Source organism: Heterodontus francisci, chromosome 5 (assembly GCF_036365525.1).
Source record: "Heterodontus francisci isolate sHetFra1 chromosome 5, sHetFra1.hap1, whole genome shotgun sequence".
Classification (NCBI taxonomy): domain Eukaryota; kingdom Metazoa; phylum Chordata; class Chondrichthyes; order Heterodontiformes; family Heterodontidae; genus Heterodontus; species Heterodontus francisci.
Genome location: NC_090375.1, coordinates 171500154 through 171513062, shown reverse-complemented (window position 1 = coordinate 171513062; position 12909 = coordinate 171500154). Strand labels below are relative to the sequence as shown.

Genomic DNA, 12909 nt, shown 5'->3' with positions numbered 1-12909 from the left:
CCCATGAATTGAAACCCCTGCCTCCCACACCACTCCTTGAGCCATGCATTTAAACCTCTAATTTATTTGTCCCAAGTCAATTTGTGTGTGGCTTAGATAGTAATCTAGAGATATTTTTTGAGGTATGCTTTTTAATTTGTACCCTTGCTCCTCAATTCCCTCAGAAGAACCTCATTCCTGGTACTACCTTGTTAGTTTCTATCTGGGACATAACTGTATCCACACCTTCTTTCTCCAAGTTCTTCTCCAGCTGCAAGGAGATGTCCTTAACCCTGGCACTGGACAGGCAACAGGACTCTTCGCCATGGCTGCAGAGAATGGTTTACAATCTATATGATCTCCTACACATTCATTTTCACTCCCCCAACTTGAATGGCTGTGGTCAATTTGCCATCTTCCTTGCAGTCTTTGTTCTCATCCACACCACTAGCAAGTACCTTGTACCTGTTGGACAATGGCAAAGGTCGAGGCTCCTCCACCACTACACCTGCAATCTCCTTATTTACCTGAGTCGAAGCCACATCCATCTGTTCCTGACCACTGACCAAATTTAAACCACTACCAAACCTAAAGGGTGCGATGGCCTCCTCGGTCAGGTTGTCGCGATAACTCTACCCCTCCCCCGCCCTGCATTTATTGCCATGCCTGCACCTCAGACTTCAGCTCAACAGTTCTGAGCCAAACTTCTTTGAGTTAAAGACACTTAGTGCAGATGTGTTTGCCTGTTATCAAGTTACTGTCCACAAACTCCCATATACTGCAGATGGGCATCCCTCCTGCACTGCCATCTCTACGTAAGCTCGCTTTATATATTTTCGGATGAGGCATTAAATGGAGGCCCCATCTGTTCTCTCAGATGGACATGAAAGGTCATGCAGGATTATTTTGAAGAAGAGCAGGGGAGTTCTCCCCAGTGTCCTGGCTAATATTTATCCCTCAATCAACATCACAAAACAGATTATCTGGTCATTATCACATTGCTGTTTGTGGGAGCTTGTCGTGCTCAAATTGGCTGCCGTGTTTCCTACAGCACAACAGTGACTATACTTCAAAAGTATTTCATTAGCTGTAAAGTGCTTTGAGACATCCAGTGGTCCTGCAAGGCGCTATATAAATGCAAGTCTTTCTTTCTTTCTATTTAATTAATTAAAGCTTAATGGAATTAATTCACTTGGTTTATTATTAGTTTTTTTTGAAAACCTAATTCATTTAAATATTTTAAATCATTACTATCATAAAGTATTAGTTATCAGTTCCCAGTTTTAAATACTTACTGGCTCAAGGTTATACAAATTACTACAAAAGTTAAAGGCACTGAATTCCTACTCTCATCAAATTCTTAACTTTCCACTCTGTTTACAATGCACTCCATTCACTTGCAATTTGTGGTTACGCATAGTGCCTTAGCAGACACCTTCTACTTTTATACACCTTCTGAGCAACACCCAAGTCACAACTGTTCAGTCAACTTCCTATGATAGAGTGGCAATAGCAGAGGTCTGGCTCAAAGAAGGGGAGGATTGGGAACTTAATATTCACATCAACAAGGTATTCAGGAAAGATCGGGAAGGGATAAAAGGAGGATGGGTGGCAGTATTGATCAAAGAAACTATTACAGCACTGGAAAGGAATGATGTAGTTGAGCGGTTAAAGGCAGAATCCATTTGGTTACAATAAAGGAACAATAGAGGAACTATTACACAACTGGGTGTATACTATAGGTTACCAAATAATGGGAAGGAGATAGCAGATAAAAGGTTGCAGGCAAATTACAGAAAGTTGCAAGAACTATATAGTGATAATGGGGAACTTCATTATCCTAATATAGACTAGGATCGTAAAAGTGAAAAGGGCAAAAAGGGGGAGGAATTCCTAAAAATGTGTACAAGAGAACACTCTTAATCAGTCTGTTTCTAGCCCAATGAAAAGAAGCAATGCTGGATCTAGTTCTAGGGAATGAAATGGGACAAGTCAAGCATTTTTCAGTGGGGGACCATTTGGTGATCATAATATCATCAGATTTAGAATAGTTATGGAAAAGGACAAGGAATAAACAAACATAAAAGTACTTACCTGGAAGAGGGCTAACTTTGGTGAGTTGAAAAGTGATCTTAATATGAAAAAAATTGGTAGGCAAAATGATAACTGAAAAATGGGAGTCCTTTAAAGAGGAAATGGTTCAACAGAGAAAAGTCGAAAGCTAGAGCTTTCTGTATGACAAAAGATATGGGGCAAGAAATTGGGCTTGGTAGCGCCCTTTGTTTGGGTGCTACGGCTGCCACTCAGGGATCAAAATGGCATTCGGTGCGCTCAAGCACACTTCTGCCGCAACTCGCAACTGATGCTGTCTTGGTGAGAGTGTTAGTGTGCATGCAGTTTAGATCTGCTGGAAGTATGCAGAGCAGGCAGATCATGATGTCAATCGGGGATGTCAACAGTGCCATTTTGCAGCTCAACACTCCAGCCAACACCCTTTCTTAACTTTGCACAGTTGAACATGCATCAAGCAGCAGGAAGGACCCTTCAGCAGCATTATTAAAAAGGGATCATCAACTACTTACAGGTTAGTTGCTGGTTGATTTCTTCTGACTGTTGCTACAATTCTACAAGTGTTTGGTCCTTTCCATGGTTCTTTCAAGTTTCAAAAGAGAGTGGTGCGGCTGGTGCTGAAGGACTGAAGCACAAGTGTGTTAACGGAGTTGGCCATCACTGCCTTGCTGGAAAAGATGGGCTCCAACTGGTACCTTTGCTATCCTTGCCTCTGCCCTAGCTGCAGCGCACACAGGCCTGGGGTCTCACCATGTTCAGATCTCACCTCTAATCTAACCCCTAAGATATGCGCAATGACAGCATGTGAGCTGGTTGCTGTGAGTGTGAAATCAAGTGGCGATGCTCTATCTTCATCATCACTCTCTTCCTGGTGTTCCTCCGCACAAGGGTGAGGTTGTGGCAAGGGGAAAGGGTGAAAGTAAGAGGTGTATGTTTACACCATCTGCAGCTGACAAATCAGAAGAAATTGTGGGATGAGGGGAAAGTGGGATGTGAGAAGGAGGGTTAGGTATAAGGATACCATCATCTTCTATGGTTTCAGGGCCACCGCTGGCCTCAGCCTCAGTCCAATAATAGCCACCACCATCTCTTCTTTGGGGCTAGGGCGTGCAGATGTGCCCATTTTCTTCTGGTTAGTTCCTGCAGTCTATGGCTTTACGCCACCTTGTCCTGCAAGAGATGGGGGATGTATGTCAGTGAGTGCTGTGCAATCCCATTTGGGTGATGTGGCTGTCATGGTTGAATAGCTGGCAACATGTGCAAGATATGAGTGTGAGGCTTGCAGCAGTGCTAAGTGTGTGAGGGCGAGGGGAAGCATATGAACGTTAAGTACAAGTCCTGATTAATAGAGATTATTGGTAGGTGAGTGATGGAGGAGTTGTGAATTGAACAACGGCTGAAGCTGGTTGTGCAGTTGCTAGGATATGGCATTTGAAGATGTATTCACTGACCTCGACCACTTATAGAGTCATAGAGAGATACAGCACTGAAACAGGCCCTTTGGCCCACCGAGTCTGTGCCGACCAACAACCACCCATTTATACTAATCCTACATTAATCCCATATTCCCTACCACAGCCCCACCATTCTGCTACCACCTACCTACACTAGAGGCAATTTACAATCGCCAATTTACTTATCAACCTGCAAGTCTTTAGCTGTGGGAGGAAAACGGAGAACCCAGTGGAAACACATGCAGTCACAGGGAGAACTTGCAAACTCCGCACAGGCAGTACCCAGAACCGAACCCAGGTCGCTGGAGCTGTGAGGCTGCGGTGCTATCCACTGCACCACTGTGCTGCCCAACAACCACCCATTTATACTAATCCTACATTAATCCCATATTCCCTACCACATGTGAGGTCATTGAATTTCTTTTGGCATTGCATCCTCAGGGCTTGGACTCCTGGCATTGACATGCATGGCTATCTGCTCCCACTGTCTTTTGACCATGTGTCTCAAGGGCCTCCTTCACCATTTCGGATACAAGACATCTCTCCTCCTTTCTACCCCCTCCACCAAGACATTCAGTGCAGCATCTGAGAACCTTGAAGCTTGCAATCACATTTTTGTGCCATTCCTCACTGTTTCCCAGGACAGATTCATTTCCTGCCCACTCACTTAACCTAGCTACATCCCTTTGCAGACTCTTTGTATCCTGCTCACAACTTACTTTCCCACCTATCTTTGTATCATCAGCAACAATCAGCTACAATCCCTTCATCCAAGTCATTAATATAGATCGTAAATAGTTGAGGCCCCAGCACTGATCCCTGTGGCACCTCACTAGTTAGTTTGCCATCCTGAAAATGACTCATTTATCCTGACTCTCTGTTTCCTGTTAGTTAGCCAATCCTCTATCCATGCTAACATATTACCCCCAAGACCATGAGCTCTTATCTTGTGTAGTAACCTTTTATGTGGCACCTTATCGAATGCATTTTGGAAATCCAAATGCACTTCATCTACAGATTCTCCTTTGTCCACCCTCTTTTTACATCCTCAAAGCACTCTTAATAAATTTATCAAACACAATTTCCCTTTCACAAAACCAAGATGACTTTGTGTTGTGATTTCCTGCTACTACCTCTTTAATAATGGGTTCCAGCATTTTCCCAATGACAGATGTAGGCTAACTGGCCTCTAGTTTCCCACTTTACATCTCCCTTCTTTCTTGAAGAGAAGTGTTATATTGGCAGTTTATTTGGTGTGTAGTAATTACCTGGAACTTGCTGCCCATGAGGGTGGGGGAAAGAGGAGAAGATGAATGATTCAAAAGGGAAATTGGATAGGCATGTCAGGGAAATAAACTTGCAGAGGGATGAGGATAAAGCAGGGGAAAAAGACTCACTGGATTGCTCTATAGAGATCTGGCATGAATGCGATGGGCCAAATGGCCTCCTTATGTGCCATAATGTTTGTATGATTCTATGAGATCAGTAACTGTTAAAGAGATGAGTAACTGAGACAGAGAACAATAGCAGGAGAGAGATCAGTAACAGGGAGAGTGATCAGTAACAGGGAGAGTGATCAGTAACAGGGAGAGAGATCAGTAACAGGGAGAGTGATCAGTAACAGGGAGAGTGATCAGTAACAGGGAGAGTGATCAGTAACAGGGAGAGAGATCAGTAACAGGGAGAGAGATCAGTAACCAGGATCTGTTAGAGAGGAATCAGTAACAGGGAGAAAGTTAAGTAACAGGGAGAGGGATCAGTAACTGGGAGAGGGATCAGTAACTGGAGTGAGATCAGAAACAGGGATCAGTTAGAGAGGGATCAGTAACTGGAGAGAGATCAGTAACTGGGATCAGTTAGAGAGGGATCAGTAACTGGAGTGAGATCAGTAACAGGGATCAGTTAGAGAGGGATCAGTAACAGGAGAGAGATCAGTAACTGGGATCAGTTAGAGAGGGATCAGTAACTGGAGTGAGATCAGTAACAGGGATCAGTTAGAGAGGGATCAGTAACAGGAGAGAGATCAGTAACTGGGATCAGTTAGAGAGGGATCAGTAACAGGAGAGAGATCAGTAACTGGGATCAGTTAGAGAGGGATCAGTAACAGGAGAGAGATCAGTAACTGGGATCAGTTAGAGAGGGATCAGTAACAGGAGAGAGATCAGTAACAGGGAGAGAGATCAGTAACAGGGAGAGAGATCAGTAACCAGGATCTGTTAGAGAGGAATCAGTAACAGGGAGAAAGTTAAGTAACAGGGAGAGGGATCAGTAACTGGGAGAGGGATTAGTAGCTGGAGTGAGATCAGAAACAGGGATCAGTTAGAGAGGGATCAGTAACTGGAGAGAGATCAGTAACTGGGATCAGTTAGAGAGGGATCAGTAACTGGAGTGAGATCAGTAACAGGGATCAGTTAGAGAGGGATCAGTAACAGGAGAGAGATCAGTAACTGGGATCAGTTAGAGAGGGATCAGCAACTGGAGTGAGATCAGTAGCAGGGATCAGTTAGAGAGGGATCAGTAACTGGAGTGAGATCAGTAACAGGGATCAGTTAGAGAGGGATCAGTAACAGGAGAGAGATCAGTAACTGGGATCAGTTAGAGAGGGATCAGTAACAGGAGAGAGATCAGTAACTGGGATCAGTTAGAGAGGGATCAGTAACAGGAGAGAGATCAGTAACTGGGATCAGTTAGAGAGGGATCAGTAACTGGAGTGAGATCAGTAACAGGGATCAGTTAAAGAGGGATCAGGAACTGGATAGAGATCGGTAACAGGGATCAGTTAGAGAGGGATCAGTAACTGGAGTGAGATCAGTAACAGGGATCAGTAAGAGAGGGATCAGGAACTGGAGTGAGATCAGTAACAGGGATCAGTTAGAGAGGGATCAATAAATGGAGAGAGATCAGTAAGAGGGATCAGTTAGAGAGGGATCAGTAACCGGACTGAGATCAGTAACAGGGATCAGTTAGAGAGGGATCAGTAACTGGACTGAGATCAGTAACAGGGATCAGTTAGAGAGGGATCAGTAACTGGAGTGAGATCAGTAACAGGGATCAGTTAGAGAGGGATCAGTAACTGGAGTGAGATCAGTAAGAGGGATCAGTTAGAGAGGGATCAGTAACCGGACTGAGATCAGTAACAGGGTTCTGTTAGAGAGGGATCAGTAACTGGAGTGAGATCAGTAACTGGGATCAGTTAGAGAGGGATCAGTAACAGGGAGAGGGATCAGTAACTGGAGTGAGATCAGTAACTGGGATCAGTTAGAGAGGGATCAGTAACTGGAGTGAGATCAGTAACTGGGATCAGTTAGAGAGGGATCAGTAACAGGGAGAGGGATCAGTAACTGGAGTGAGATCAGTAACTGGGATCAGTTAGAGAGGGATCAGTAACTGGAGAGAGATCAGTAACAGGGATCAGTTAGAGAGGGATCAGTAACTGGAGTGAGATCAGTAACTGGGATCAGTTAGAGAGGGATCAGTAACAGGGAGAGGGATCAGTAACTGGAGTGAGATCAGTAACTGGGATCAGTTAGAGAGGGATCAGTAACTGGAGTGAGATCAGTAACTGGGATCAGTTAGAGAGGGATCAGTAACAGGGAGAGGGATCAGTAACTGGAGTGAGATCAGTAACTGGGATCAGTTAGAGAGGGATCAGTAACTGGAGAGAGATCAGTAACAGGGATCAGTTAGAGAGGGATCAGTAACTGGAGTGAGATCAGTAACTGGGATCAGTTAGAGAGGGATCAGTAACAGGGAGAGGGATCAGTAACTGGAGTGAGATCAGTAACTGGGATCAGTTAGAGAGGGATCAGTAACTGGAGTGAGATCAGCAACAGGGATCAGTTAGAGAGGGATCAGTAACAGGAGAGAGATCAGTAACTGGGATCAGTTAGAGAGGGATCAATAAATGGAGAGAGATCAGTAAGAGGGATCAGTTAGAGAGGGATCAGTAACCGGACTGAGATCAGTAACAGGGAGAGGGATCAATAAATGGAGAGAGATCAGTAACAGGGATCAGTTAGAGAGGGATCAGTAACTGGACTGAGATCAGTAACAGGGATCAGTTAGAGAGGGATCAGTAACTGGAGTGAGATCAGTAACAGGGATCAGTTAGAGAGGGATCAGTAACTGGACTGAGATCAGTAACAGGGATCAGTTAGAGAGGGATCAGTAACTGGAGTGAGATCAGTAAGAGGGATCAGTTAGAGAGGGATCAGTAACCAGACTGAGATCAGTAACAGGGATCAGTTAGAGAGGGATCAGTAACTGGAGTGAGATCAGTAAGAGGGATCAGTTAGAGAGGGATCAGTAACCGGACTGAGATCAGTAACAGGGTTCTGTTAGAGAGGGATCAGTAACTGGAGTGAGATCAGTAACTGGGATCAGTTAGAGAGGGATCAGTAACTGGAGAGAGATCAGTAACAGGGAGAGGGATCAGTAACTGGAGTGAGATCAGTAACTGGGATCAGTTAGAGAGGGATCAGTAACTGGAGAGAGATCAGTAACAGGGATCAGTTAGAGAGGGATCAGTAACTGGAGTGAGATCAGTAACTGGGATCAGTTAGAGAGGGATCAGTAACTGGAGAGAGATCAGTAACAGGGATCAGTTAGAGAGGGATCAGTAACTGGAGTGAGATCAGTAACAGGGAGAGGGATCAGTAACTGGAGTGAGATCAGTAACTGGGATCAGTTAGAGAGGGATCAGTAACTGGAGAGAGATCAGTAACAGGGATCAGTTAGAGAGGGATCAGTAACTGGAGTGAGATCAGTAACAGGGAGAGGGATCAGTAACTGGAGTGAGATCAGTAACTGGGATCAGTTAGAGAGGGATCAGTAACAGGGAGAGGGATCAGTAACTGGAGTGAGATCAGTAACAGGGAGAGGGATCAGTAACTGGAGTGAGATCAGTAACTGGGATCAGTTAGAGAGGGATCAGTAACTGGAGTGAGATCAGTAACAGGGAGAGGGATCAGTAACTGGAGTGAGATCAGTAACTGGGATCAGTTAGAGAGGGATCAGTAACAGGGAGAGGGATCAGTAACTGGAGTGAGATCAGTAACTGGGATCAGTTAGAGAGGGATCAGTAACTGGAGTGAGATCAGTAACAGGGAGAGGGATCAGTAACTGGAGTGAGATCAGTAACTGGGATCAGTTAGAGAGGGATCAGTAACTGGAGAGAGATCAGTAACAGGGAGAGGGATCAGTAACTGGAGTGAGATCAGTAACAGGGAGAGGGATCAGTACCTGGAGTGAGATCAGTAACAGGGATCAGTTAGAGAGGGATCCGTAACTGGAGTGAGATCAGTAACAGGGAGAGGGATCCGTAACTGGAGTGAGATCAGTAACAGGGATCAGTTAGAGAGGGTTCAGTAACTGGAGAGAGATCAGTAACAGGGATCAGTTAGAGAGGGATCAGTAACTGGAGTGAGATCGGTAACAGGGATCAGTTTGAGAGGGATCAGTAACTGGAGAGAGATCAGTAACAGGGATCAGTTCGAGAGGGATCAGTAACTGGAGTGGGATCGGTAACAGGGATCAGTTTGAGAGGGATCAGTAACTGGAGAGAGATCAGTAACAGGGATCAGTTCGAGAGGGATCAGTAACTGGAGTGGGATCAGTAACTGGGATGAGTTAGAGAGGGATCAGTAACTGGAGTGAGATCAGTAACAGGGATCAGTTAGAGAGGGATCAGTAACTGGAGAGGGATCAGTAACAGGGATTAGTTAGAGAGGGATCAGTAACAGGGATCAGTTAGAGAGGGATCTGTAACTGGAGTGAGATCAGTAACAGGGATCAGTTAGAGAGGGATCAGTAACTGGAGTGAGATCAGCAACAGGGATCAGTTAGAGAGGGATCAGTAACTGGAGAGAGATCAGTAACAGGGAACAGTTAGAGAGGGATCAGTAACTGGAGAGAGATCAGTAACAGGGATCAGTTAGAGAGGGATCAGTAACTGGAGAGAGATCAGTAACTGGGATCAGTTAGAGGGGGATCAGTAACTGGAGTGAGATCAGTAACAGGGATCAGTTAGAGAGGGATCAGTAACTGGAGAGAGATCAGTAACTGGGATCAGTTAGAGAGGGATCAGTAACTGGAGAGAGATCAGTAACTGGGATCAGTTAGAGAGGGATCAGTAACTGGAGTGAGATCAGTAACAGGGATCAGTTAGAGAGGGATCAGTAACTGGAGAGAGATCAGTAACTGGGATCAGTTAGAGAGGGATCAGTAACTGGAGAGAGATCAGTAACTGGGATCAGTTAGAGAGAGATCAGTAACAGGGATCAGTTAGAGAGGGATCAGTAACTGGAGCGAGATCAGTAACAGGGATCAGTTAGAGAGGGATCAGTAACTGGAGTGAGATCAGTAACAGGGATCAGTTAGAGAGGGATCAGTAACTGGAGAGAGATCAGTAACAGGGATCAGTTAGAGAGGGATCAGTAACTGGAGTGAGATCAGTAACAGGGATCAGTTAGAGAGGGATCAGTAACTGGAGTGAGATCAGTAACAGGGATCAGTTAGAGAGGGATCAGTAACAGGGATCAGTTAGAGAGGGATCAGTAACTGGAGAGAGATCAGTAACAGGGATCAGTTAGAGAGGGATCAGTAACTGGAGTGAGATCAGTAACTGGGATCAGTTAGAGAGGGATCAGTAACTGGAGTGAGATCAGTAACAGGGATCAGTTAGAGAGGGATCAGTAACAGGGATCAGTTAGAGAGGGATCAGTAACTGGAGAGAGATCAGTAACAGGGATCAGTTAGAGAGGGATCAGTAACTGGAGTGAGATCAGTAACTGGGATCTGTTAGAGAGGGATCAGTAACTGGACTGAGATCAGTAACAGGGATCAGTTAGAGAGGGATCAGTAACTGGAGTGAGATCAGTAACAGGGATCAGTTAGAGAGGGATCAGTAACTGGAGAGAGATCAGTAACAGGGATCAGTTCGAGAGAGATCAGTAACTGGAGAGAGATCAGTAACAGGGATCAGTTAGAGAGGGATCAGTAACTGGAGTGAGATCAGTAACAGGGATCAGTTAGAGAGGGATCAGTAACTGGAGAGAGATCAGTAACTGGGATCAGTTAGAGAGGGATCAGTAACTGGAGTGAGATCAGTAACTGGGACCAGTTAGAGAGGGATCAGTAACAGGGATCAGTTAGAGAGGGATCAGTAACAGGGATCAGTTAGAGAGGGATCAGTAACTGGAGTGAGATCAGTAACTGGGACCAGTTAGAGAGGGATCAGTAACAGGGATCAGTTAGAGAGGGATCAGTAACAGGGATCAGTTAGAGAGGGATCAGTAACTGGAGAGAGATCAGTAACTGGGATCAGTTAGAGAGGGATCAGTAACTGGAGTGAGATCAGTAACTGGGACCAGTTAGAGAGGGATCAGTAACAGGGATCAGTTAGAGAGGGATCAGTAACAGGGATCAGTTAGAGAGGGATCAGTAACTGGAGTGAGATCAGTAACTGGGACCAGTTAGAGAGGGATCAGTAACAGGGATCAGTTAGAGAGGGATCAGTAACAGGGATCAGTTCGAGAGGGATCAGTAACTGGAGAGAGATCAGTAACTGGGACCAGTTAGAGAGGGATCAGTAACAGGGATCAGTTAGAGAGGGATCAGTAACTGGAGTGAGATCAGTAACAGGGATCAGTTCGAGAGGGATCAGTAACTGGAGTGAGATCAGTAACAGGGATCAGTTCGAGAGGGATCAGTAACTGGAGAGAGATCAGTAACAGGGATCAGTTCGAGAGGGATCAGTAACTGGAGTGAGATCAGTAACAGGGATCAGTTAGAGAGGGATCAGTAACTGGAGAGAGATCAGTAACAGGGATCAGTTAGAGAGGGATCAGTAACAGGAGAGAGATCAGTAACTGGGATCAGTTAGAGAGGGATCAGTAACTGGAGAGAGATCAGTAACAGGGATCAGTTAGAGAGGGATCAGTAACTGGAGAGAGATCAGTAACAGGGATCAGTTAGAGAGGGATCAGTAACTGGAGAGAGATCAGTAACTGGGATCAGTTAGAGAGGGATCAGTAACTGGACTGAGATCAGTAACAGGGATCAGTTAGAGAGGGATCAGTAACCGGACTGAGATCAGTAACAGGGTTCTGTTAGAGAGGGATCAGTAACTGGAGTGAGATCAGTAACTGGGATCAGTTAGAGAGGGATCAGTAACTGGAGAGAGATCAGTAACAGGGACAGGGATCAGTAACTGGAGTGAGATCAGTTGAAGGGATCAGGTAGAGAGGGATCAGTAACTGGAGTGAGATCAGTAACAGGGAGAGGGATCCGTAACTGGAGTGAGATCAGTAACAGGGAGAGGGATCAATAACTGGGATCAGTTAGAGAGGGATCAGTAAGTGGAGACAGATCAGTAACTGGGAGAGGGATCAGTAACTGGAGTGAGATCAGTTGAAGGGATCAGGTAGAGAGGGATCAGTAACTGGAGTGAGATCAGTAACAGGGATCAGTTAGAGAGGGATCAGTAACTGAAGTGAGATCAGTAACAGGGAGAGGGATCAGTAACTGGAGTGAGATAGGTAACAGGGATCAGTTAGAGAGGGATCTGTACCTGGAGTGAGATCAGTAACAGGGAGAGGGATCAGTAACTGGTGTGAGATCGGTAACAGGGATCAGTTAGAGAGGGATCAGTAACTGGAGTGAGATCAGTAACAGGGAGAGGGATCAGTAACTGGTGTGAGATCGGTAACAGGGATCAGTTAGAGAGGGATCAGTAACTGGAGAGAGATCAGTAACAGTGATCAATTAGAGAGGGATCAGTAACTGGAGTGAGATCAGTAACAGGGAGAGGGATCAGTAACTGGTGTGAGATCGGTAACAGGGATCAGTTAGAGAGGGATCAGTAACTGGAGAGAGATCAGTAACAGTGATCAATTAGAGAGGGATCAGTAACTGGAGTGAGATCGGTAACAGGGATCAGTTAGAGAGGGATCAGTAACTGGAGTGAAATCAGTAACAGGGATCAGTTAGAGAGGGATCAGTAACTGGAGTGAAATCAGTAACAGGGATCTATTAGAGAGGGATCAGTAACTGGAGAGAGATCAGTAACAGGGATCAGTAAAGGAGGGATCAGTAACTGGAGTGAAATCAGTAACAGGGATCAGTTAGAGAGGGATCAGTAATTGGAGAGAGATCAGTAACAGGGAGAGGGATCAGTAACTGGAGTGAGATCAGTAACAGGGATCAGTTAGAGAGGGATCAGTAACTGGAGAGAGATCAGTAACAGGGAGAGGGATCAGTAACTGGAGTGAGATCAGTAACAGGGATCAGTTAGAGAGGGATCAGTAATTGGAGAGAGATCAGTAACAGGGAGAGGGATCAGTAACTGGAGTGAGATCAGTAACTGGGATCAGTTAGAGAGGGATCAGTAACTGGAGAGATATCAGTA

General features: G+C 45.3%; 1 long non-coding RNA gene across 1 annotated transcript in view; it reads right to left on the bottom strand.

The window, feature by feature from the left end:
* The window catches only part of LOC137370133 (uncharacterized), a 48036-nt gene that overhangs the window by 18828 nt on the left and 16299 nt on the right, over nucleotides 1–12909 (bottom strand). Inside the window, exon 2 of the long non-coding RNA XR_010975083.1 lies at nucleotides 2562–2674. This is a non-coding gene — a long non-coding RNA (uncharacterized lncRNA). The remainder of the gene's footprint in view (nucleotides 1–2561; nucleotides 2675–12909) is intronic.